This window comes from Pleurodeles waltl, chromosome 8, assembly GCF_031143425.1.
Source record: "Pleurodeles waltl isolate 20211129_DDA chromosome 8, aPleWal1.hap1.20221129, whole genome shotgun sequence".
NCBI classification, from domain to species: Eukaryota; Metazoa; Chordata; class Amphibia; order Caudata; family Salamandridae; genus Pleurodeles; species Pleurodeles waltl.
The window spans coordinates 193,668,528-193,696,157 of NC_090447.1; positions in this window are offsets into that span (position 1 = coordinate 193,668,528).

Below are 27,630 nucleotides of genomic sequence, written 5' to 3' on the forward strand. Positions count from 1 at the left end.
ACAGAAGCTTAAACCAGGGGAAACACCTAACCTAACCGATCCTAACTACACATTACCCACATCTGGCCCTAACTAACCTAAGCTAAACTTACTTATCACATTTAACGAAACAATCTAAACATCAGCCCCCCACCCCCCTTATAAGACGGGACACATGGAGGACAACATATACTAACCTAAACACATACTATTTTATACTAAACAAATATATATTTTTTTGTATTAATTTTTGTTTTGTTTTTTGAAAAAGACCAAAACCCCAACTTCATCCACACACACATAATAAAAAACAGATACTAAAAGTACCATACCCCCACCCCCCACCCACTACTACTAACTAAACTAACAGCCTATACTAACCTAACACTAAGCCCCCGAAACCCACTAATTAAAAGAACCAGGAAAGAGGAGGGAGGGGAGTGAATCATGGCTGAGGGTATATTGTCTACGAGTTTGCCCTCCGCAGGGCCTTTTTTTATGGCACACACCCTCAGATTTACTTGTGCCACCTCCTGCTGCAGCCTGGTCATCTTCCGCAACATACGGTCCAAGTTCTGTTGCATCTGTTGAAAAGCTGCTGGGTCTATGACTGCAGCAGGGGTGGTCTGGGTGCCAGATGAGGAAGTATGTGCCCTTGTCGGTGCCATGTCTGTACGAGGAGATGCAGGTGGTGCTGTGACAGGTCCTGGAGCAGTGGAGGTTGACGGTCCAGCAAAGGTGCCTGCTAAGGTTGGTGCCACCTGGGTGGTAGTGGTGGTGCTGGGGGTGGTGGGGGCTGTGGTGGACACGGAAGGGCCCCCTTGGGCAAATGCCCTTCACACTCCGGAGGCTCTTTCATGGCGAAAACGCCTTGCCATGTTGCGGAACCCCGACTCCACATCCAGAATGTGGCAGTAACGCATCGCCCTGCGCTGAAATTCCCGAATCTGGATGGGATTCATATTGGCAGCTCTTAAAACAAATAGAAACCCAACATTAGGTACTTCATTGTATGATATTGCTCCAGAAGTAAATCAAACAATACATCTAATGTACCAGAAACAGGCCATATTATCATACAGATCACTGATTGTCCCTGAGGAAGTACATGCCAATGCAGCCTACACATGTCCTATCAAACAGCACAGCAATACTCTAAAAGAAGGGTAACAACTTGAATGACTTATACATCATTGTTCAGCCATTTGTCAGCTAAAAAAAAGCTTCAAGTCCTCCACCACTGACAGGCCAACTAATGACTATGTTCTTGATGACAATCAAGGGCCACAAGATCTGCGAGTTGTAAATGGAATTGCCAGGATAGAATGCAGTTGCTAATCTTGAGTGGGGATCCTAGGTTTGGACAAGTCACTTACAGATTTACATGTCTGTGTACTAAACTTGGATCATCAGTCCTAGGTACACTTTTCACAACCCTACGCCTATGCCTAAAGGGGGGGGGGGGGGGCAGGCAACAAATACTTTCAAACAACAAGGACACCCAGGAAGCTCTGGACAGTCGTACATGGGTGTGGGCAGCCCACCACAGGTAAGGAGGAAGTCCAACTAGGATACAGCCAAACCTTGGACAATTCCTTCCAAACTTATGTTTGGAAATGCAGACAATTTTCAACATCATTTCCTACCAGTAACACATGACTTACAACAAGCAGATAGATGCAAGCACACATCTGCCCACGAGCTGCATGCACACCTAGGCCATTGTACTCAAGTGCCTCATACTCATAGCAAAACATGTGGAGCTACATGCTGCTAGTAAGTCAAACATACAGTCAAACATGTTCATTAGTGAATAGGGAAGCTGAAGTCTGTGGGTAAGACTTTGGCATCCCTATTCTGTGAGAATCAGGGTCTGACTTGCTGACTAAATCACAAATATGGTCCTCTGCTACATTTTCAGATTTGAGGTTTTATCCACAAAACTCATCCCTATTCACATGGCCGTGCCTACAGGACTGACCTACAATCCCAAATTATGACAATACGCTAATGATTGGCCAACTCAAAGTTGGGGAAAAAATGATACTCCACTCAAGGAACATATCCGATCATTGACCAGCGCAACACACCTTGATATGTGTCCAAGAAACAGGAGTCAATCACACAACATCAGCAAACACAACACAGAGCAGAAATATCAACACTTACTGGAGATGTCTGGATCCGCAAATCGAGCCACCTCTCCGATTTTGTAGGGGGCTGGTCCGCCTGAAAGGCATGGAAGGGAGAAATGTGCTCAATGTCTGTAAACTGTACAACACTTGCAAATACAAATACTATGAGTAATATTAAATCAGAAAGGCAAGCCTCTCAGACATGATGATACTACATCTGACATACCACTGCAAACATGTACAGACCCGAGCACTCCAGTGAGTGATACACACATATCTGCACACATGCAGTGGCCCTAACTATCATGTGGTGGCAAACATGTTCCATCATTAGTTAGCAGACTAATTCATAGAGTGTATTCCTCTCATCATGTGTATCCAAGAGAGACATGCAAAGCCACTTTCCTGGAGGACTGCAATACCAGTCACTCAACTATTGTGACTAAGACCAATTTAAAACACACAGGTACAATGTACAGAGGGCCAGGGACAGTTGTTAACCCTCAATTTGTATCATTTTCTTCTTTTTATGTGCCACAGCTATGGTAAGTTGCACCAACCATAGAGATATGAACCTGTGTGCATAACAGTTCAGACATGTATCCGAAAAAATTGAGGAACACAATCTTCCTTGTAAAAATCTGGATTTAAAACGTGTTTCCTGGTACACTCACAGACCATGCATGAAACATATGTTAGAGCCAGATTTGCATCATCTATTGACGTGAAGGCAGCACTAATTTACAGGCTCCTGTTGTGTTTTGTAAGTTAGTGCAGCTGTTGCGTCAACAAATGATGGTAATGTGTAGGAATTATTGTATATCTCACAGGCAACTATGGCCCATATTTATACTTTTTTAGCACCGCATTTGCACCGCTTTTTGATGCAAAAGCGGAGCTAACTTACAAAACACAATTGTATTTTGTAAGTTTGCCCCGCTTTTGCTTAAACAAATTATGCAAATGCGGTGCTAATAAAGTATAAATATGGGCCTGTATGTTTAACTTGCAGTCCACATTTTCAAAAACATTGCCTGCAGCATATGAACAAATCAGCTACTGTGACTACAGAGCATTTAATTGTGCACATTACTCTGATTTGTACTCACCAACAGGGCCACCAGTCACAATACCCAGGTGGTCCAGCAGGTCTTGCTCCCGGGCAACCAGGTCAGCCCAATGGTGTTTCAGCTGGTGGTCGTTGTGCGGTGTGTTGTAGATTCGCTGTAGATGGTACAGGACCTTTGCCCACCAGAGCCTCCTTGCCTCTGTGTGATACCCCTGTATCACACGCCCACCTGCCTCGATCATTAAGGGTAGGAAGTGGCACACCAGCCAAATAAAGCCACCCAGCTCCTCCTCTCCCATCCTGCCAAGATGAGCCCTACCCAACATGCTTGCACCAAAAAAGGTAATAAAGGGGTACAGAGGAGAATGGAGGGAAAGTAGGAGAGGGAAATGGAAAAAAATGAACAGAACACAGTCAACTATCCCCAAACTAACACTACCCATAACAGACTCCCAACAGTGCAAAAACAAATTTAGACACCAGAAATGACAAAAAAAACACTAACACAGCATACCACAGACACTTAGGAAACACAAAAAGACAATTTAAAGAGCACACTGGAGACAAATTCACAAAAAATACAGAGAGACAAGTCAAAACACATCCACACAGTCAGGAAATATCACAGACTGCAAAGTGAAATTGAAAGGACACCCACTTTACCAATTCAGTAAAACAGGATATCCTATTACATCACTTCCTGCCTCAAATGCAGTGCGTTTTTAATCATATGTGTCAAAATATCATAACGCTTACAGTCTGTGCGTCATTTTTTTTGACGCACATGCTTAGAAATAACCCTGCATCCATATATTGAAATATGTTTCATACTTAACCAATTTCAAGGGGTACAGTGTGGGAATTACCGCTCAGGGCCAATAGATGTTTCATGGCAATGAGCGTCATATTTTGATGCATATGCGTCATTTTTTGACGCATATGCGTCTTTTTTGACGTGCATGCTTCAACATTTCTGTATTTGACTGGGTTTGGGTCATTTCTCATTTTTAATAGTACATGACAGGTGTGGCAATACAGAGATAGGCTGATTGCACCAACATTGTGCATTCCGGTGTATGGGCACGTGACAGATCATACTACTGCGGACCATGATCCTCTACTTGTTGTACCGGATTTGCACTCTTCACTGATGCAATAGATGGCCAAACGTGATGGAATACAATTAGGTATTACCCAGTTAGGGCATGTTTTGCATCAAGAGAGGATAGCAAGGCGATGCAACTCAATACAGTAACTCAATGCCTATGTGTCAATGTGTGTGATTTGGCTCCTACTGTTGTAGTTGTCCCACTGTGTGAACATCATAAGACGTAATTTTGCAAATCTGCTTGTATGCATGTGGAGTCAATGTGTCCAACCATCAGATGCTATTCAGTTTTGAAATGAAGTGTGTGGCCAATGTTTAGCCTGTATCATTATTGACACAATACCCCAGGAGGAGAGTGATGGCATGGAAAGCAACTGTGAGACAAATGTAGCCACAGGGAACCTTTATGGTGATGCAAAGAAAGGAACCAGTCAGGCTACCAGGATGCAGGGTCAATCAGGGACAAAAATGAACAAGGCAAATACACAGTGAGCAGACTGAGACTGGTCAAATGTGGTACAACACTGTGGAAAATGAAAACTGTGTTTGTCCTGTGTGTTGGAACGTAACACAATAACCCAAGGGCTGTGTTACACAAGTGATTTATACGGCAATGCATAACAGTGTTATACATAAAATGGCAGCTTCTATGCTGTTCCAGGCAGCTGCAAGGGCAGTGCATGTTCAAATGGCTGGTCTGCATGGAGGTGCTCACAGGTGTGTGCAGCTTCAGTCTCTCACAGGTCCTGTAGGTGAGAATCAAGTTCAAAGGGCCAACAGTACCTTTCACATGGGAAGCAATGTACAGGTGATTACAGGTCCTACAGACTACAAGCCAGTGCATTATTTAATCAGAAGTCCATGCAGACAGAAATACAATGACTATGGTATACCATACTAAAAAAGGAAGCACACTGGATGGTCCCCCTCATGTCGATGGACAGCATCCTCCTCTTCCTCCTCTTCAGGCATTTGTGGGTCGGGTTCATATAGGGGAATGGTCCTTCTTACACATATGTTGTGCAGGATGGCACAGGTCAAAATGATTTTGCACACCATTTCAGGTGAGTATAGGAGGCTGCCTCTGGTGATGTCGAGGCACCTGAATCTTGACTTCAGGATGCCAAAGGTCCTCTCGACTATGGTGCATGTCCTCCGATGTGCCTCATTATAGGCACGCTCTGCTGCAGTGCTTGGGTTTGCAAATGGGGTCATGATCCATGGCTGGATCCCATACCCCTGATCAGCTGAAAGAGAAAATGAGTGAGAACATGTTGATGTAGCTTGCACCATGATTATCACTTTGCCTGGCAGTTGTTCTCTTGTGTTGTCTGTGACTCATCGGTGTTTGTGTTATTATGTGGAATCCCAGTCTTCTAGGATGTATCATCAGCATTTGGTTGTTTCCTTATCTGAACGGGTGTTTGGCTGATTGACCGGATGTCAGCAGTTTTTTTGTAGAGTTGCAGTACATTGTGTACTCTCTTGCATTATGTCATGTGTAAGAGGTGTCCATGTGTCTTAACTGGGGGTGACATGATACTTCCATACACAGAATCAATTCCACAGTGGTGATAACACGGTTGCATCTATATACCCTGGACATCCCATCCAATTTCACATATGCAATAGTATTATTTAAAAATCAGTGTGACCCTTAGATTTGGCAAGGTGACAATGTATAACATCTCCGTACGTTGTCAGCACTGACGTGTTGACATTTGACTATGCACAAATATCCCATGTGTGACAAGTTCTCTGCAGACCTATTTCTCTGCCCTTACCAAGTCGACTCGGGTTGTAACATGTACCTATACATCTGAACATGTTCTAGTTCAGCTGGCTAACTTGGTTGTGAGGTTGTCATTTTGGGTGTCAGAAGGTCCGTATGCCTGTACATCTGAATGTGCACTTTCAATATTGTCACATCAATATGTGTTCTTCGCACAGTCCACTTGCTCATTGGTAGTGGGCAATGTGAGCAGGAGTGATGTAAGATATTGGTACAGCCTCAATGATTCCATGCCACCTTCATTGTAGTCATCATCATGCTATGTGTGTCATGGTGTTTGACCTGCAGCATAACACATTACACACCCCTTACACGGTACGTATCGGTTTGAAGGGTGTTTGATTGAGTGTAATTGATGTGATATTGAAAGATGAATCTTCCAAGTTGTACTGCCAGTTAAGGCCATGCCATTGTCATTGTGTTGTTTTAAATTGTTCCCTTGTGTCTGTGGAGTGGCATCTGTTGTTATTTGGTACTGTCATTTGTCCACAGATGTATATCCAAATGGGTCAGGATATCACACATGCCTAGCAGTGTCACAACCTCAGTGTCTTCCTGGCCAAGTGTCGATGTCGTGGTGTATGTGGTGTCTGTCCTTCAGGGTTGTTGTGCTGTGTGTATATAAGTAGGTTTCTGTACTTACCAACAAGTAGTCCATTTCCATAATGTCCATCCTGGAAGTGTAGATTGATGGTGCAGTGACGGAAGATGAATGAATCATGCATACTCTCAGGATACTTTGCCACGATGTTGGTGATCAAACCCCGGTGATCAAGAATGGCCTGCACATTGATGGAGTCTGTGTGCTTCCTGTTGCGGTTTAGATGTTCGGTTGCAGCAGGTGGCAATAGGCGTACATGTGTGCAGTCAATGGCACCAAGGACGTGTGGTAAGCTGCTGATTTGGTAGAAGCCCTGTTTGGTCTCCTGCTGCTTCTGCTGTGTGTTGGGGAAGCTGATGTGGCGGGTGTGAGGGAGATGATGGTATCCAATACCTTGGGTAGGAAGGCGGAGAATGAGGGCTGTGAGATCCCTGCAACCAGGGCACCAGTGGTTTGGAAGGAGCCACTTGCCAACATGTGGAGTACACCTAGCAGCTTTGTTTCTGGTGGAATGGTGCGGGTGTCTGCAAGCTGCTGAATTGCTTGCCAGCTGAGCCTGTACCTCTGGATGATGTCTGGTTGGCGGAGTCCCAGAAGGGTTGTCCTGGTGCGGAATATCCTCTCCTGCCTTCTGCGTTGCCTTTGGGGTCCCTGCTGGTGTTGTAGAAGATGTTGTTGTTGGTCCTGTGCTCTGTGTCTGCGTGCAAGCTGGATGAAAAGCACCTCCATGTCTTCCTTTTTGAGCTCTGTTGTTGCTTCTGTGTTTTTTCATTAAGTCCTGGTGTGTTTGCCCCATTTTAATGCCTGCCGTGACCCAGGTGCTATTTTTTTACGCAAATCGGGCTGTGCGTCATTTTCCGACTCTGCCTCCCGGCCATGCAGGATTGTATCGCCATTGGATAAATAAGGAAGGCGCACAGGTGTTTAAGTAATTTGTTGGATGGGAATGCCTACCTTGCATGTCATTAACTCAAGGCGGTTTCCCGCATCCAGAAAATAACGCACACGGCGGAATTTTGGCGTTCGCCGGCTTGAAGCTGCCTCCGTCGGTCCATCACTGTGCAACTTTTTGATTATATCATAACAAAGTGCCATTTCAATTCAAATGCAAAGCTTCTGCACTCCATTGGCTCTAGGTATACAGAAATAAACTGTGAATGCCTACAAGCACATATGTAGAATGTAAACTATTCGAATGGAATGATTACGTTCATGGGCCCAGATTTAACAGGGCCTAGTGTCATTCCAACGCCACATTAGCGTAATTTGTTTGGAAGGTAAAAAACGGCACCTCATATTTACAAAGTGGTGCAATGCTTGCATTGCGCCACCTTGTAACCCCTGTACCACATTATGCCTGCGACAGGCATAATGTATGCAAGGGGGGCATTCCGGCACTTGGGAGGCGAAAAAATTACGCAAAGAAATCTAAGAGAATATCTGCATTTTTAACGCCTGCTAAGAACAGGCGTTAAAGGGTGGACCCCGTTGTTTTCAATGGGCCACTGGGTGCTTTTCAGGATTAGCATCAATATTTTTTACACTAATCCTGCAAAGCTCCAGAGTAGCGTCACAAATGCTGGCGCTAGTACCCCAGACTATCTCCATGGTGCACCGTATTTTAAATATGGCCCACACATGGTGTCATTAGGGAGGCGCTAAGGGGTGCAGGAAAAGTGATGCTGCACTAGGTGCAGCACCACTTTTCATAAATCTTCCCCACAATTTCTAAACCGTGGAAGTGAGTTTTATGCAAAAGCCAAGGCATTTGTAAAATGTCATGAACATTCTGAATTTGAGATACATTTGCATGTTTGTGAATATAAATCATAATTACATAAGAAATAAGTGAGACAAGTCCCAGTAGTCCAGCATCAGCACAGATCTGCACCAGAAAACCACAAACTAGTGGACAGTGATGTCTGGAATGCTTAAAATAATTTCAGCCAGTGGTAATTACTCAGGCAGCAATCCAGTCCATATTTTTGTGCTCACTATACCACTCCAGACAGACCAGTCATTTGTACTTTAGACCTGATCAGGCTGCAGTAAGAACTATTCACCCCTAAACTGCCAGGCCAGATCTCCTGTCCATGAACAACAAGCAACCCTAGTTCGGGTTGGGTCTTGCAGTCAGTTGCACCAGAAATTTGAGAAGCATAAATATGTCCTGCTAGAGGACTGGAAAAGAGTGGACTGGTGGAGCTGAGCTTTCATATTACTATGCCAGTGTCCACTGAATACAGACAAACCATCCAATACAGTGGCCTGAATTCTCCTTTGGATATATAAGTGGCAGTGGCCACTAGGTAGTTATATTTAGCACCTAGCTTCTAGAGAAAAAGCATTTTTTGTTTTGCTAATAACTTTGGGGGCGTTGGATGAATCTTCACAACATTTTCCCAAAAATAAGTGGTAGTCACTTCAGCTGCTGTCTGGAAAGTTTCAGTTTGATCCTTTAAGCTGAGGCCGAGAAAAAGGGGGTCCGAAAATGTGTTTTCTCCATTCATTTTTCCCATAGGGATTTTGAACAGCGACATCGCCCGACCCAGTGGACGGGATTATACCAAATTTGGCAGAAAGAAAGCTCTTGGTCCTGAAAGAGGCCTTTTTGTTACTTGGTATAAATCTGTTCAGTGGTTTTAGAGAAATTATTGAAATTTATATAGATAGGGACATGTAGTCCCCTGCAGCTTGGGGAACGGCACCTCACGAGGCTAAAAATAAAAAGTGAGAGGGATCCGTTTTGGACCCCCTGGGACCATCACCTCCCCTTGTGGAGCCACTGATGGCCCTGGGGACCACCACCCCTCAGGGATGGCTCCTGCTATGTCTAGGAGTGCCCACCCCTGGGACATAGCAGTTTGCTTTTGCTTAGTTGGAGCTGACAGCTCCCCAGAGGTGGAGGTCCCCCGGGCTCAAAAGAGCCTGAGGAGGGAGGCCATGTGTTCCCCTCCTCACTTTTTTAATACACTGAATGCCCCTGGGATCTGGCCCAATCAGGGGCTGATAAAAATAAAGTACAGCACTTTAACTTGTACGTTCGCCATGCACTGTTACCCCACAAATTACAGCACTCATGACATTTTTGATAACATCAATGATAAAATTAATGTAATATTTGCAGTAAAAGTTTTGATTAAAAAAACTGTGGCTGGCGAGGGTGTGAGTTATAGGTACCTTAGGGCACGAGTTATAGCTACTTGAGATAACTCTATAAAAGGTGACTTTCTATGCTTTTGTGTGCTTAAAATGTGAACCTAACTATAACGTCCCTGTAACCTATTGTTTTTTAACTCAATTCCTATGTTTTTTTAAATTCTATTTTGTAACTATATTGTCCCTGTAGCCTTTGTTTTTTTTCAGTGAAAAAGAAATATAACTTTAGGCACAGATTTTGGCTGATGATGTGTAAAAGAACAAATTTAAAAGAATAAGAAAACAGGCTTCACCTTAAGAAAACAAAATGCACTTGCCAAACAGAACTATTGGAAACACAACAATAAAACCCACACTCCAGGCTCTGGTCTAATGTCCTGGAAGATGTTGCAGAGCCATATGTCACTTTCATTTATATTGTGCATCATTGTGTTTCGTATTGTATATATGTGTGCTTCTTTTGCAATATAGGTATAATAGGGCTTGCAAAGGCATTTTTTACATTTCTCATATTAATTACATTTTGTAATATCTTTCATTATCATGGCTGTTAATGCTTGTGCAATGTGATGTATTCTGGTGTATGCAATGCTTCTAGTTATGGACCAAGGATGGTTTTATCATTCTATTTACCTGTAAAATTGTATCAGACAAGCTGTTTAATAGTAAAATAATAATCCATTCAAATGGTACTGTAGTATATGGAAACATGTAATAAGTGATGCCATAGATTCTTGGTCTGTAGAATATGGTTAGGTCATTGTGGAATGTGGAGGGACCTTGGTCAAAAACCTTTCTGTAAATAATAAACTTATTACATTGAACTCAATGTTTCCTGAGTATATCTACTAAAGCACCTTGTTTCACTGGCGACGAAGATGGGATGAGCTCTGGTACACCTGCGGTCAAATAAAGGATTTTATCTGTCATGCCTGTGCCTGCTACTTCGATCAGTTTGCTTCCATTTGTTTATACCTTGGCTTAAGACTTCTGCGTTCATTGTAAAGGCAACTCTGTTTTAAAAAAAACTGCTCTTGAGCTCACAGTATTTTTGTGGGTGAACCAGATCACTGGAAATACTGCCCTCTCTAAGTATGTTTGTTGAGGCATGCTTTAGTGTTGTCGATGCAGTATTTTGATGCTGCTGATGCCATATTTTAATTGAAAAGTGTTTTTTTTTTGTTTGTCACTTTTTTACAGTGGACTCTGCCACACTTGGAGTAAAGACAGTTTTATCTTACAAGCTGTTACTCTTTGTTTTTTTGTAAATCAACATTGCGAGCTTCAGATACACACAGCAAGAGAGGGGTACACTAGGGCTTTACGAAAAAAAAACAGCACACCTTACACACTTGTGTGCTTTTGCATGTGCGCTGCAGTAGCCGCAAGCAAGACGTTTGAGTGTCTTACTATTTTACTGTGAAGGATGAAATCTACCTCTTTCCAGGCATTCACCATGGTTCGAGAAGCTCCCGTCAAGTGACCATGTGAAGCTGTAGCTAAGTGCATACCTAGGGAGAACTCTACAAGGTTGTTCATTGAAAAACTTCCATGAGCGTGTCCAAAAGAGGTGTGGTGAAAACACCTATAATGCACACATTTTCCTTTGTTGGGATTTATTGCACTTTGTTTTTGTGGAGAAAATGAAAAGAGGCCTGTGGAGTTGTCACTGGACAACAGGCATAGGGTGGAATTTATTGTTTTTTATTTTAACAATGTTTTCATTTCACAGGTTACAATATGCAAAATATATAACTGCTCCTCCATTTTGTTAACTATACGAAAGGTCCTTTCCATTAAATAGCCAACATGGAAGAAGGTTTTGGGAGTTATGCCAGTGCTTATGGTACATCATTAAGCTCTGAAAGGAAAACTGCTGTGCTGCTACATTGTTTGGCCTCTGAAGGGCAGGAGGTATTTGAATATGATGATGCATTGAACTGCAAAAAAACTGTATAAGAAAACTGGATAAACATTACCTTTTGGAGAGGTATTTACTAAGTCCATGGTGCCCGCAGTATACAAACACAGAAAAAACAAGGGTGCTATGATCTTAAGAGTTGTTTATATGTAGAATAATCAGTTGCAATACAACGGGCACCTGCGTTATCCACCATCTTCACTTCTTCACCTCTCAACTTCTATTCCGAAAGGAGCAGAGCAGCAGGAAAAGAATTGAAGATATAACTCATCTTCTGCCCTTAAAAGCATAACAATGACATAAATTGGAAAAGTGAAAAAGCTAAATAAATAAAATAAAATGCATTCTGATAAAAAAACAATATCCCACTTCAACAAAACCTACAAAACCTTCCACATAAAAACATTTGAATAACATCTTAAAAACTATCAGTACAATATTTCAAAATAGTCTGACTACAGCATAAAAATGGTGTTTATAAATCTTAATACAATCATTAGAATAATATTTCAAAATAGATTTCCTAGATTATAAAAATTGAAACAGATAAAAAAATGGTTAGGCAGAAAACTCATCCAATAACATAATCTTTGAACTTGGCTGGTATTGTACACTGCCTTCAACAATGCAAACCAGCTCCATTAGCATCACAACCCACCATATCCTCATTTGACTTATTTTCAACATCCTGATGATGTTTAATCTGTTTTGATTTCAAATTATTTTAAACCTCCACAACACGTGCACCACTCCACTGCTGGCCATTTGCTAATTTGAAAGCCCCATCATCCTGGCTGATTTCTTCAAAAGTGTAAGCTATATTATACTTAACTCTTCCTTTCATTACTTTGGACTTGGGTAATTTAACATAAATCAAGTCTCCCTTTTAAAATTCATGTGTTTCACACTCTTAACCTTATGATATCTGCTTTCCTTCTCAGCTGGTTAAACAATGTTATTATGAACATTCCTAATCAGATCAGTCTTGGCAATAGCATCCATGGAACCTTCTTTCCTTCCTCGACTTAGCCAAGCAGTTCACAACAAATAATGGGACACTATTCCCCTCAGAGCTTGGAAAGGATAAAGACCAGTAACACTGTGAGGAGTGCTGCAATAGAACCACAGTAGCATGGATGACATCACATACATCTACTTTCTGAACCGCTACCCCTTTGAAAGATTCAGTAATCATTCTGCTTGCTCTCTCAACTTGACCAGCTCCTTGTGGGTGATAGAGATGGCATTTTATGTGTTTTATCCCAGCTCCATCCAGGAAACCTTACAGTTCCCTTGATGAGCACTGTACTCAGTTGTCTTCCATAAGCTCAAGAGGGAAACCTTCTCTGGAAAAAAACAGTAAGAAATGTGATAACACTCATAGTATCCAGCTCATGCACAACCTTAATCTCCAACCATATGGCTAAATTATCAATCAGAACAAAAGCAAAAAATTGAGTAGCAGGGAGAATGTGAAAAGGGCCTAGAAAATCAAAGTTCACCCTTTCCCAGACCTTATCAGGCATACTCATTTCTCCATCGGTAGAGGGAAAATATTTAGGGGGTCATTACGACCCCGGCGGTAGGCGATAATATGGCGGTAAGTACTGCTAACAGGTTGGCGGTACTTACCGCCATATTATAACATTGGCGGGTTGGCTGAAACCAACCCGCCAATGTACCACTCCGACCGTCATGGTGGTAACAGCAGCCGAGCTGGAGATATCCATCCCCAGCACGGCGGCTGTCACTGTTCCGCCTGCGGGATTATGACTCCGCCTACCACCATGATTTTCGTGGCTTTCTTAACACCACGAAAACCATGGCGGTAGGCACTATCAACGACAGGAAATTCTTTCCCTATCACTGATAGGGATCTTCCCCCTCCCTCCCCCTCCAGTTAGCCCCCCTCTGCCCCCCACCTCTCCACAGCCCCTCCACCCTCCCTAGATTCACCCCCTTCACACACACATACACACACATTCCCATATGCATCCACGCATGCATACATACATTCACACACACATCCGCGCACACTTTCAAACATACACCCAGACATGCATTCACATAACACAACATACACGCACTCACAACTCCATACATGCACACATGCATTCAACATGCAACACACACCCGCATTCATGCACACACAAACATTCACACACACACAACACCCTCCTCCCCTCTCGTATACCTGACTTACCTATGTACAGGGAGTCCTTCCGCAGAAGACGGGACGGGGCGCTACTGCCAGCAGAAGCACCCGCCAGCAGAACACCCCCAGGCAGTATCATGGGTCATAATACGTCTGGCAGCGGTCTACTGGCATGGCGCTGCTGCTGGCAGCAGGGCCACCACACTGCCATCAGGCGGCATGCCCAATGCTGGATTTCCACCATTCTGCTGGTGGAAATCTGGCTGTGGTCATAATACGGCAGATGGCTTGTAGGCATGGCGACAATCTTTTGGCGGCCGTCACCGCAGCGTAGGCAGTTTTTACCGCCAATGTCATAACGAGGGCCTTAGCCTTTTATCATTTTAAGTGTAAATGCAACATTTTCCAATTCAGTTGCTCACATCCCTATCCATGTTAGCTTTTTCTTAACCTTTACTTGTTTTGGTCATCCCCAAATGACCCTTATGACTGATGCAAAATAATGTGTTACTAATGGAGCAAGGTGGAATCAGTTTACTGCCATGAAAGAACAATCCATCCTCAATGCACAATTCCAATTGTATCTTGCTGAAGGACTGCTAATTGAAACAAAGATGTCCTTCTCTAGGTCCCTTTTTTAATATTCAACAACTTTCACCAGTACCTCATCTTTGCTCAAGGTTTCTCTCCAACATGTTTCACTTACACAAGTACTTCCATCCCAACTCACATTAGCAACCAAACAATCAACATCCTGACCTTCCTCCATTTTATTCAATTGCTCACAAAGTTGAGGGAGACAAGATTAACAATCTGCTTTTCTATTTTTTCCTCCCGGAAAGTATTAAACATACAAAATTGTATTCAAGGAGTTCAGCACTGAGCCTGACCAATCTAGCAGTAGCTTCAAATGAACATTATACCCTTTTAATATTGGTATTAAAGGCGTGTGATCTGTTTGCAACAAAAACGTGGTATCCCACACATGTGCTTTAAAACATTCAACAGCCCATGCGCAGGCCAGAATCTCTCTCTCAATAACTTAATACAACCTTTCTTGAGCTCTGAGTGTGCAAGACACAAAAGCAATAACACATTCTGAAACACCACAACCTTGAAATAGTACTACCCCCAACACTATTCCATTGGTATCAACTGTTAGGCGCAAAGGTTTGCCAGGAGTATAGGAACTCAAGAATGGAACATTCAATATGTGTTTTGTTAATTTCACAAAATGCTATGTCTTGTGCCTTCTCCCAAAAAACCTTCACATTTTTCTTCAACAATGAATGAAGAGGTTCTACCTTGGTTACAAAATCTTAAATAAACTTTTCATTAAACTCACACATATTCCACAATGCTAGAGGTTGTTCATGATCATTGGGTACTTGTACTTCCCCAATAGCTTTCAAAAGACTAGGAGAGGAGCAATTTGTTTATCAGACACAACATTACCGAGATGTTACTACCTCACATACACTAAACACTATTTTTTTTTCCTTAGCCTTCAGCCTTTAGATCTACATGTCATAATTCATTTTTTAGGCTTTGTAGATGGCCATCCCAATAGTTGCTGTAGACTTAAATGTCATCTTGGAAAATAAAAACAACAGTAAGCCCTTGAAGTACTTCACTACTAACACAATAAAATTCATCCGCAGAAGAGGCAAGACCAAATAGCATCCTTTGGTATTGGAACTCACCATTGGGAGTAACAAACACTGCAAGATATAATTCACTGTAAGATTCATTTACTAAACCTACTTTCTGATATACAGAGCGCATATCTAGTTTTCAAAACAAATTTGCGCCAGCCGAAGTGACAATCATTTCATCAATCTTAGGTAGAGGATGGCCAGTATGTCTTGTTAAGCAACAACTATAGGAGTTTCCACAGTGAAGATTCAACAGGTTCAATTACTCTATTGGTGCACAGTTGATGTAGTACTTTGCTCAAACTCTCCCTCACACACAAAGGCACACAACTCAATTTATGATTATGATTAAAAGGCAAACAACCATCTGCCATCAGCCATATGACATGTTCAAAATTCATTAGTTTGCCTAGACTCTCCTCAAAAAGCCCTGCATTACTTTCTATAGATTTAAGAAGCTTAGAAGAAACAGGTGTTTCCTTAGTGTCATCTAACCAGAGACATTTTTGGACACACAGTGGTTTGAGAGTCAAACCGAAACAGCCCTGATGGTGCCATCCTAAAATATCTGGACCAGAACTAGAAACATATACCTTTCCAAGGAATTTCCTTTCCTTTAAATTCTACTGTAGTTTCAAAAAAACATCTGAATCAATTTTTGTACCATTTGAACTTTGGAGTGTGATATCAGGTGCATGCAAATCTCATAGCAATTGTCAAAAGTCCGCCTGGAGATAATAGTGATTTTTGATCCTGAATCAGTCAATATAGCTACAATAGCCAACCCCATTCAAAAATGTTCAATGGGATCTTTTGATTTTGGAAAATAATTTTCATGCACTCTTACAGTTATAACCGTGTTATCTAAATTAGTGATTAGATCTTGCATGGAATCCTCCATTACTGCATTAATTTCACTAGACATTCAACTAATTTTACATCCTCTGGTAAAATGCTGAGAAAAAACGCATTTAGCACACTGCCTTCCCAAAGCTGGACATTGTTTAAATAAAGCAAGATGAAATTTATACCCACAACGATTACAAAAAATGCTTTCCCTGGATTACCTTTTCTTCTTCAACAATTTGTTGTGGAACATTTTGTTTCCTCTGACAGTGCACATCGATTCCTCCAAACCTTTTTTGAATACTCTAACAGATTCTCTTCAGCGCCTCGAAACCCTGTCGGGTACATAGCGCGCTTTATAAATTCACTGATTGATTGATTGATTGATTGAGTCTTAATATTGAACGCAATTTCCACAGCTTCTTCCAGGGTTGGATTCTTTCCTGTCAAAAATATTTTTTGTATCTTTTTAATATAACCTCTTGTGACTATTAGACCTGTCAGTCTCAGAATGGTTTCTCCCAAACTTTGTGTCCACTTGCCTGAAAGTCATTTTTCTTGGTCTTAGGACTCTGTGCACTTTACCACTGCTACCCAGTGCTAAGATGCATGTGCTCACTCCCCTACACATGGTTTGATTGGCTTACAACGGATTGGCATATTTAATTTACTTATAAGTGCCTTGTACAGTGGTATACCATAAACCAAGGGCCCGTAAATTTAATGTTACTAGAGGGCCTGCAGCACTTATTGTCTCACCCACTTATGTATCTTCTTAAACATGTCCAAGGTTTGCTATTGGAATCTGAACACAGTTTAAAGTGCCAACTCAACTTGGCAATAAAACCCCCTTGCCAAGACTTAAATTTCCCTTTATTGCATATGTCTCCCCTAAGGTATGCACTAGGTAGCCCTTAGGGCAGGGTGCAATTTCATTAATTAATGCACTTTTAGGTTTTACATGTAGAGGTAGCGAAAAACTCCTGAATGTGTTTTTCACTACTGTGAGGACTACCTGCCCTAAAGGATAACATTGGATTGTCTTATTGCATTTAACAAGTGCTAATTTTTGCTTGGGACCAGATAGCCAGTTCATGTTTGGGATCTATGAAATTGTACTGACAAATCCTTCTTTATGGTAAAGTCAGATTTTTAATTACTATTTTGAAAATGTCACTTTTAAAAAGTTAACATTTTCCTGCCAATAGCCCTTTTGTGCCTGCAGCCTGTGTTGGGTCACATGACTTGGTGTAACTGAAAGTTAATCTTTGAGAATCCCTCCCAGACATTCCCAAAATAGAGGTATTAGGTTGCCTGAATGGGGCATCTGCTGGCAGGATGGGGGAGAGGAGCTGAGCAGAGGCTCACTTGCAACTGAACAGGCTGCGCTCTGCCTTCATGCAAATGATGCCTTCACACAAATAAACATTTTAGAAGCTTCTTCCATCTTCTAGAGAAAGTGCACCAGGTACAAAAATAGGACTCTCAGACCCACTCTTCAGTTCACTTCTAGACCTGAAGAAGGACTTTCAGAGGGCTGCCTGAATCTGTGACCTGCTGTGCACATTGCAAGACTGTTTTGCTGTACCCGGGAGGACTGCTCTGCTGCCTTAAGCCTGCTTTGAACCCTCAGATGTCACCCCTACTGTTGAGCCCTGCATCTTCACCTGAATCCAGGACTACTAGAGTGACTTCAAGGGCTAGTTTGCTAGCCTCCTGTTTAGAGTCACAGGGGCACAAAAGGCTCCCGGCATCTTGCATTTGCACCTGTATCCAACCAGAGTGAGTCTTGGGCCCCAGAGTGGTGCCCCACTAGCCCTGGATGCTTGGAGTTTCCAGATGGCCAAAACCCAAAGCTGTTGACTTAAACATTTTTGGCCAATAAACTATTCTTAGAACTGAGAGGAGACCGGGGCCTACCATCTCACCTATCCACCTGAAGTGCATCATCGGGAAGATTAACATTTATGGCTTTTCCCGCTATATTCTTCTAACTGTGCAGTTGGCCATATATTTCGCCTTTGGCCCTTTCACATGTGACTAGATGTCTACGGTTGACACTTTGATCTTTTAGGAGATAGTTTTTACAAAAAACTTTACAGATTCATAATTCTAGTTCTATTGAAAGGACCTTTGTACTTTTGTTGTCAAATAATTTATTAACATTTACTCTTGGTGTAGACTTTTCTTGTGTCCTCACTTTGTTACTGTGTGTGCAGCATAAATACGATACACCTTGCCTCTAAGTAAAATCTTACTGCTTTATGTGCCAAGCTGACCAGGGTTAAGCACAGGTTACTTTAGTGACTTTTGTGGTTCACCCTGCCAGGGACTGTGACTGTCACTTGCCCATGGCTCAAACTCCAGTCAACCAACAGCCCAATTACTCACTTTGATCAATTGGTCTCTGATGAGTTGATCTGTAATATTTTCAAACTTATACTCAGCTGCTAAAACTCATAATGAGGCTACATACATATCAGATGACTCTGTGTCACTGTGTTTCCTAGAAAAAACATTGTGGGGATCATTCTGACCTCGGCGGTAAAAGTCGCTTACCGCCGGCCAGAAGGCCGCCATAACACCGCCGCGGCCGCGGTAAACCGCCACGGTCATTCTGACCCGCAACTGGCAAACCGCCAAAAACCCGACATCCACAAAAGTCCGCCACACCAAAGGTCAGCGGGAAACTGGCGATGACCAAACCTCCACCGTCACGCCAACAGAAATACACCCATACCATTCCGACCCACAAATCCCCGCAGCGGTCTTTCAACCGCGGTATTCCATTGGCGGTACACACCGCCGTGGTCAAAATACACACACCTTTACAAAACACTACCACATTGGATAATTCAAAATACACACACCTGAGACACATACACACACCACTCCCACACACCCAATTACATATAAAACACACACCCACATCACCCACAAACCCCTACGACCACAATTGCGAGTGAACGACAGAGATTGAGCACAGCATAGAGTACACCATCACACAGAGGCAAATCACAATATCACCCACACAATTTCCACGCACAAAACACCATACACCACCACACTCACCACACTCTACAACACATACACCACCCCTCACCTCATCCACACCACCCCATGGCACCCCAAAGACACCCCAGGTTCTCTGACGCAGAACTCAGGGTCATGGTGGAGGAAATAGTTCGTGTAGAGCCCCAGCTCTCCGGGGCACAGGTGCAGACCACCACCATTGCCAGGAAGATGGAGCTATGGAGCAGAATAGTGGACAGGGTCAACGCAGTGGGACAGCATCCACGCAATCGGGACGACATCAGGAAGCGGTGGAACGACCTACGGGGGAAGGTGCGTTCCATGGTATCAAGGCACAACATTGCGGTGCAGAAGACTGGCGGCGGACCCCCACCTACTCCCCCAGAAATCACAGCATGGGAGGAGGAAGTCTTGCACATCCTGCATCCTGAGGGCCTCGCAGGAGTAGGCGGAGGAATGGACTCTGGTAAGTCAAATCTTCACTACTCCATTCCCCCCACCCCACCTGCATGCCAAATCATACCCCCACCCTCACCCTCACCCCCACCCCCATCACACCAACTCCTTGCAAATGGCTCACCATCACATCCCACCCATCCCAAAACCTAGCCCTGCGTGCGTCCCCAAAGCATGGACACCCATCCCCAAAGCATGCCCACTGCACACACCCATCACCCCCACAAGCCACCGTCACAAAAGCCCCCACAAGGGAATGCCAGCACTGGGGGACACGGCCACTCACCCATTACACGAAATGCCACACACAGAAGCAATAACCATACTCTTATACCCCTGCAGGACCCGAACGCCACCACACCGCCACGGAGGGTCCAGAGATGTCCATCCCACCCCCAGAAGAGGCCCCCACTGATGACAGCAGCTCTGTCTCCCTGGACCCTGATGACCAACCCGGCCCATCGGGGACCTCGGGACAGTCGGTTCCCCACAGACAGCCACAGGCTACACCAGACCTAACCCCCTCTGGGAACACCAGCACAGCTCCCACCCAGCGGGCCCATGCCTCTGTCTCCAGGACACGTCAATCAGCGGTGTGTCCACCACTACAGGGCACCCAGGTTGACCCACCACCCCAACAACAACAGGGACCTGGGGGCAGTGGTAGTGGGCACACCGTCCAGGGGACAGAGGCCCAGGGAAACAGGGCAACTGGGAGGGCTGCTGTGCGACACGGGGGGGACAGGCCCAGGGAACCGACTCTCCAAGAGGCCCTCTCCTCCATCATGGGAGCATACCACCACTCCCAGGAGACGATGGCTACGGTACTGGCCAGGTTCCAGGAGATCCAGGTCACGCAGGAGCAACAGTACATGGGGTTCAGAGAGGAACTGAGTAACATTAGTTCCGCAATGGGGACCATCGTCGTGGCCCTAACCCAGATAGTCACCACATTGCGGGACCATGTGGCACCACAAAGGGCCCCTGTCACTAGCCTGGACCAGGAACAGCCTACCACCTCCGCCGGCGCTAGTGGACAGGAGGCCCCCACACAACGACGGGCCGCCAGAACCCCACCACCTGCAGAAGAAGAACCACCCCGCAAGCGGAACATGAGATCTCACAAGAAGACAGGGTAGGATTGCAAGACCCCCGCCAGCAAACGATACCCCCTGATGTCATCCCACTGTCCCACATTGCCACCCTGTCCAACCTTGAACTGCCCCTGCTCCATCCCTCCACAGGCATATGGACAATGCACCTGTGCGACTGAGAACTGGACTCTGCCATGGACATTACTCCACCATCACCCATCCCTGTTTTACAATCATGTTCCTTAAATTTAGCACTTGAATTAAATCACTTCTTGCACTAAAAAAATCTGGAGTCTGCTTGTATTTTGAACAAATGTATTAGACATAACGGTGCCAAAATGTGCAGTTACATTGTGATGACAACATACCACTGTCACACAGCTGTAGTCCATGGGCAAACAAAGCAGAGGTCACGCAGTGGGGCCCACAGCTCTGAAAACGGAAGGGAAAGCCACAACTCAGTTAACAGGAACTGGGGGGGAACTCAGACAGTAGAGAGGCAGGAGATTTTAAGTAAATGTAAAATGGCGTGGTTGATTCGTACCTGTGTGCTACTGAAAATACTGTTGTATCACTGTGTCCCTGTTGTCTGTGTCGTCCCCGTCGTCCTCCTCCTCTTCACTCTCCACAGGCTCCACAGCTGCTACAACACCACCATCTGGACCATCCTCCTGCAGGAAAGGCACCTGGCGTCGCAAAGCCAGGTTGTGAAGCATACAGCAGGCCACGATGATATGGCACACCTTCTTTGGTGAGTACATTAGGGATCCCCCTGTCATATGCAGGCACCTAAACCTGGCCTTCAGGAGGCCGAAGGTTCTTTCTATAATCCTCCTAGTTCGCCCATGGGCCTCATTGTAGCGTTCCTCTGCCCTTGTCCTGGGATTCGTCACTGGGGTCAGTAGCCACGACAGGTTGGGGTAACCAGAGTCACCTATTAGCCACACACGGTGTCTCTGTAGCTTTTCCATCACATAAGGGATGCTGCTATTTCGCATGATGTACGCGTCATGCACTGACCCAGGGAACTTGGCATTTACATGGGAGATGTACTGGTCAGCCAAACAGACCACCTGTACATTCATAGAATGATAACTTTTTCTGTTCCTGGACACCTGCTCACTTCCACTGGGGGGAACCAAGGCCACATGGCACCAATGATGTTGGGGATATGTCCAAGGGCATAAAAATCACCCTTCACTGTAGGCAATCGTTCACCTCAGGGAAAACAATGTAGCTCCGCATGTATTTCATCAGGGCAGACAACACTATGGACAAAACCTTAGAAAACATAGGCTGAGACATCCCTGATGATATGGCCACTGTTGTTTGGAATGATCCACTTGCCAAAAAATGGAGTACTGACAGAACCTGCACCAGAGGGGGAATCCTTGTGGGTTGGCGAATGGGGGACATCAGGTCTGGCTCCAGCTGGGCACACAGTTCCTGTATAGTGGCTCGGTCAAGTCTGTGTGTAAGTATGACATGTCTTTCTTCCATTGTCGACAGGTCCACCAGCGGTCTGTACACGGGAGGATTCCTCCATCTCCTCGCAAGTCCCAGCGGACGGTGCCTAGGAAGGACATCATGGAGCACAGAGTCAAGCAACCCACAGGTACGTAACCACAGCTTGCACATTACACGATTCGCTATGCATTGAATGGCTTGTATGAGTGGGAATGCAAGGCCTAGGCCTGTGTGACGCCGTAGAAATTCAGCCATGTGGTCCCTTGAAATGGCGGCTGCCTGACCTGTGAAGTGTGACAATGGGATGTGAGGTCAATGCGCTGGCGTGGCACACCGTGGCGGTAGGCGGTCGAAGACCGCGGCGCAAAGCAGCATTGGTTAACATTGAACCCTATGGGTCTCAGCAGCCAATGACGATGTGCGCCGGCGGTCGCGGTACGCACCGCAGGCGTGATGCCATTTTCTACTTGCTTAATCACTCGAGACCTGATCATCCACAGGAAAGGACCTATACTGCAAGTGCTGCTGTGAACTCGGTCTGGAAGAGACAATGGCTGCTGCGACTGGGGAAAGGGCCCCTGCCTTCACATCTGAGGAATTGGATAAACTTGTTGATGGGGTCCTCCCCCAGTATGCGCTACTCTACGGTCCTCCAGACCAACAGGTAAGTACACTGGGAGCACGTAGTATGGGCTATGCCTGTGTTGAGTGGGGTGGATGTAAGATGGTGGGGAGGGGAGCGAATGAGGAGTGCAACGCACAACAGATGAGAGCATGTGCCACATGGCAAGGTTGGGGAGGGGGGGCCGCGCACATTGACCATGCAGAAAAGTGATGAGATTTATTTTTCCACCCTGTAAATGTCACATAGGTCAGTGCCCATCAGAAGATCGACATTTGGCGTGCCATCGCCAAGGACGTCCGGGCCCTGGGGGTCCACAACAGACGGGGCACCCACTGCTGCAAGAGATGGGAGGACATCCGCCGCGGGAGCAGAAAGACCTCTGAGGCTTTGCTGGGGATGGCCTCCCAACGTAGGAGGGGTGCCAGTCGTCAATTGACCCCCCTGATGTCCCGGATCCTGGCGGTGGTCTACCCCGATTTGGATGGGCGCGTGAGGACATCACAGCAGACACAAGGGGGTGAGTATCAGCACATTCCGCTATATTAGCGCACAGTGGAGGCGTCTGGGTGGGGGAGGAGGGCTGTGGCTATCTCTAGGCCAGGGCGGTTTCTGTAGGCTAGGCCCCTCCGTTAGACATGGCCCTGTGCCCCCGCCCCCCACCTCTGTAGGGTGCTAAGTACAGCTATCCATGGCCCGGGCTCACCTATGTGTGCATTTGTCGTCCATAGACTTGTAGGCCAAGTCACTAGAATTGAGTAGCGCACCCCGAGTGCGCGGCGTAGTGCAGGGGGCTTCTGTGTCTGTCCTCTCCACCAACGGTGCCGCCAATGCATGCACTCAACATGTCTTTCTTTCTTCTCCCCCCCCCTTTTTTTTGGTTTTCCTGTTCATGTGTGCATTAGCATCATCAGGCGGAGGAGAAGTGGCATCGGCGCACGAGGGAGCTGCATCTCACATGGCCCCGGAGGGCCCTGCAACAGACTCAGAGTTAACCAGTGAGATGGAGGGCGAGGGGGGCTCCACAACGGGGACCCGTGGAGACATCAGCGACACTGACACGTCCTCGGAAGGGAGCTCCCTTGTGGTGGCGGCAACATCCGTGCCCACCGCAACAACAGGTACAGCCGCCACCCAGCGCACCAGCTCCGCCCTCCCAGCAGCCCCTCAGCTTTCGACCCATGCCCGCTCGGCCAGGAAGCCGGCCATCTCCTTCGCCCCTGGCACCTCAGGTCCTGCCCCAGTTACCCCTGCTGCCCTCAGTGCGGAGATCATTGACCTCCTCCAGACGCTCATTGTTGGGCAGTCTACCCTTTTGAATGCCATCCAGGGGGTGGAAAGGGAGGTGCATCGGAGCAATGCATACCTGGAGGGCATTCATTCGGGTCTGGCTGCCCATCAGCGATCATTCAACGCTCTGGCCTCAGCACTGACGGCAGCAATTGTCCCTGTGTCTAGCCTCCCCCTCCAACTTCCTCAACCCAGTCCCACTCCCCTGTTCCTCTGCCTATCCCAGACACACCTACAGACCAGCCTGCACACACCTCAACACCCAAGGGAAGCTCATCCAGACATAAGCACCACAGATCACACAAGCATTCACCCAAGCAACATCCACATGCAGACACACCAACACCCACTGCCTCCACTGTGTCCCCCTCCTCCTCGTCTCCCTCCTCCCTCCCTGTGACGTCTCCACTCACACCTGCATGCACACCACCATCAGCCAGTACGTCCATCACCACCACACCCACCAGAACAGTCCGCACACGTGCAGTCACCACCCCCACTACCATTTACACGTCCCCTGTGTCCTCTCCCAGTGTGTCTGTCACCCCCTTTTCCAAACCACACAAACGCAGGCAGCCACCCACCCAACAGCCATCCACCTCACGACAGCCTCCGTCACAAGCACCTGCACCCAAAGACAGCACACTTGACTCTCCTACAACCACATCCTCTTCCTCCACTCCCATACCCACTACAACTACCCGTCCCTGTCTTTCTAAATTGATTTTCCTTTCCAACCTTGACCTCTTTCCAACAACTGACCCACCCCCTCCATCTCGTAAGACTCCAACCAGCACCTCAGCCACCAAAAGGCCTGCACCTACTAGGACCATCGTTCAGGGCTATTGGAGTCCACCAGCTCCTAGGGCAGGAACATCGGCCAGCAGCAAGGGGACAGCCAGCCCACCCCCTGGGAAGAGAAGCAAAAAAGGCAAGGGCCGGCGCTACAGGCCTGAGACGGCTTCCCCCAAGGACACCAGCCTTGCACCGTCACCTGACCCATCCACCAAGGGAGGCAAGGGCCCCAGAGATTTGTCCAAGGAGGGCAAGGGCCCCAGAGATTCATCCAAGGGAGGCAAGGGCCCTAGAGATTCTTCCAAGGGAGGCAAGGGCCCCAGAGATTCTTCCAAGGAGGGCAAGGGCAGCAGGGCGAAGAAGTCCGGCAGCAGGCGAGCTGCCCAGGAGGGCCCCACCAGCCCCATTTGGGGTGTGACGGAGGACTCCCCCGGCCCAGGAGTCCAGCACAGGAGGGCCCCGCAAGCGATAGGTCGGAGGGCGACTGAGCGGGAATGATTACCCAGATCTGGTTCCCTAGGAACACAAGACAAGCACCGCTGAACAGGGCCCCGCCAAGAGAAGAACCGCTGAACAGGGCCCCGCCTTGAGAAGCACCGCTGAACAGGGCCCTGCCGTGAGAAGCACCGCTGAACAGGGCCCGCCAAGAAAAGCACCGCTGAACAGGGCCCCGCCGTGAGAAGCACTGCTGAACAGGGCCCCGCCGTGAGAAGCACCGCTGAACAGGGCCCCGCCGTGAGAAGCACCGCTGAACAGGGCCCCGCCAAGAGAAGCACCGCTGAACAGGGCCCGCCATGAAAAGCACCGCTGAACAGGGCCCGCCGTCTCTGCACCGCTCCGCTGGGCCCTTCCTGTCAAACACTGCTCCGCTGGGCCCTTCCTGTCAAGCACCGCTCCGCTGGGCCCCGCCGTCTCTGCACCGCTCCGCTGGGTCCCTTCCTGTCAAGCACCGCTCCGCTGGGCCCTTCATCTCAAGCACCGCTCCGCTGGGCCTCTCTGCACCGCTCCGCTGGGCCCTTCCTGTCAAGCACCGCTCCGCTGGGCCCTTCATCTCAAGCACCGCTCTGCTGGGCCCCGCCGTCTCTGCACCGCTCCGCTGGGCCCTTCCTGTCAAGCACCGCTCTGCTGGGCCCTTCCTGTCAAGCACCGCTCCGCTGGGCCCCGCCGTCTCTGCACCGCTCTGCTGGGCCCTTCCTGTCAATCACCGCTCCGCTGGGCCCCGCCGTCTCTGCACCGCTCCGCTGGGCCCTTCCAGTCAAGCACCGCTCCGCTGGGCCCTTCATCTCAAGCACCGCTCCGCTGGGCCCCGCCGTCTCTGCACCGCTCCGCTGGGCCCTTCCTGTCAAGCACCGCTCCGCTGGGCCCTTCATCTCAAGCACCGCTCCGCTGGGCCCCGCCGTCTCTGCAACGCTCCGCTGGGCCCTTCCTGTCAAGCACCGCTCCGCTGGGCCCTTCATCTCAAGCACCGCTCCGCTGGGCCCCGCCGTCTCTGCACCGCTCCGCTGGGCCCTTCCTGTCAAGCACCGCTCCGCTGGGCCCTTCCTGTCAAGCACCGCTCCGCTTGGCCCTTCATCTCAAGCACCGCTCCGCTGGGCCCCGCCGTCTCTGCACCGCTCCGCTGGGCCCTTCCTGTCAAGCACCGCTCCGCTGGGCCCTTCCTGTCAAGCACCGCTCCGCTGGGCACTTCATCTCAAGCACCGCTCCGCTGGGCCCTTCCTGTCAAGCACTGCTCCGCTGGGCCCTTCATCTCAAGCACCGCTGGCCCATTGGCAGGGCCGGATCTGTGTCGGGCAGGGCTTCACGAAGCACTCTGGGCACCATGCCTCCTCCATAACCAGTGGAGTCTGTAATCCACCAGATGGACTGTGGCTTTGCACTCCCCAGGATGGTACAGTGGGCAATCCACCCACTGTAGAGACTTGAGAGACTGTGGCTTTGCACTCCCCAGGATGGTACAGTGGGCAATCCACCCACTGTAGAGACTTGAGAGACTGTGGCTTTGCACTCCCCAGGATGGTACAGTGGGCATGGAGGCCCCTCGTGGATCTGGCGTCGTGGACTCATGTGGCTGAGGTGCCCCCCCTTCCCTTCCCCCTGAGGGGCCAGTGGTTTTATTATCTGATGCCCCAGCAGTGTTCTCTCCAATGGAATCGGGTCTCGTGTGTGGGCTTTGCCCATGTGTTTATGCACATTGGCCCACGAACAATGGCATGTAGCCAATATGTGCTGGACTTTTGGACTATGTATACATTGTTCATGTTGTGACTTATTTGTTTTAAAAATCTCATATTTCACTTAAGTTCAAATATGCTTTAATATACTTCTATTTTAATGATCATTTTATTTTGCCTTTGAATTATTCCAGGGGGGTTTGGGGGGTGTAACTCTGACTTGTTGCTCTGCATTGGTGTGTGGGGATTTGGGGGGGGGGGTGTCGCATATGTGTGTGCCCG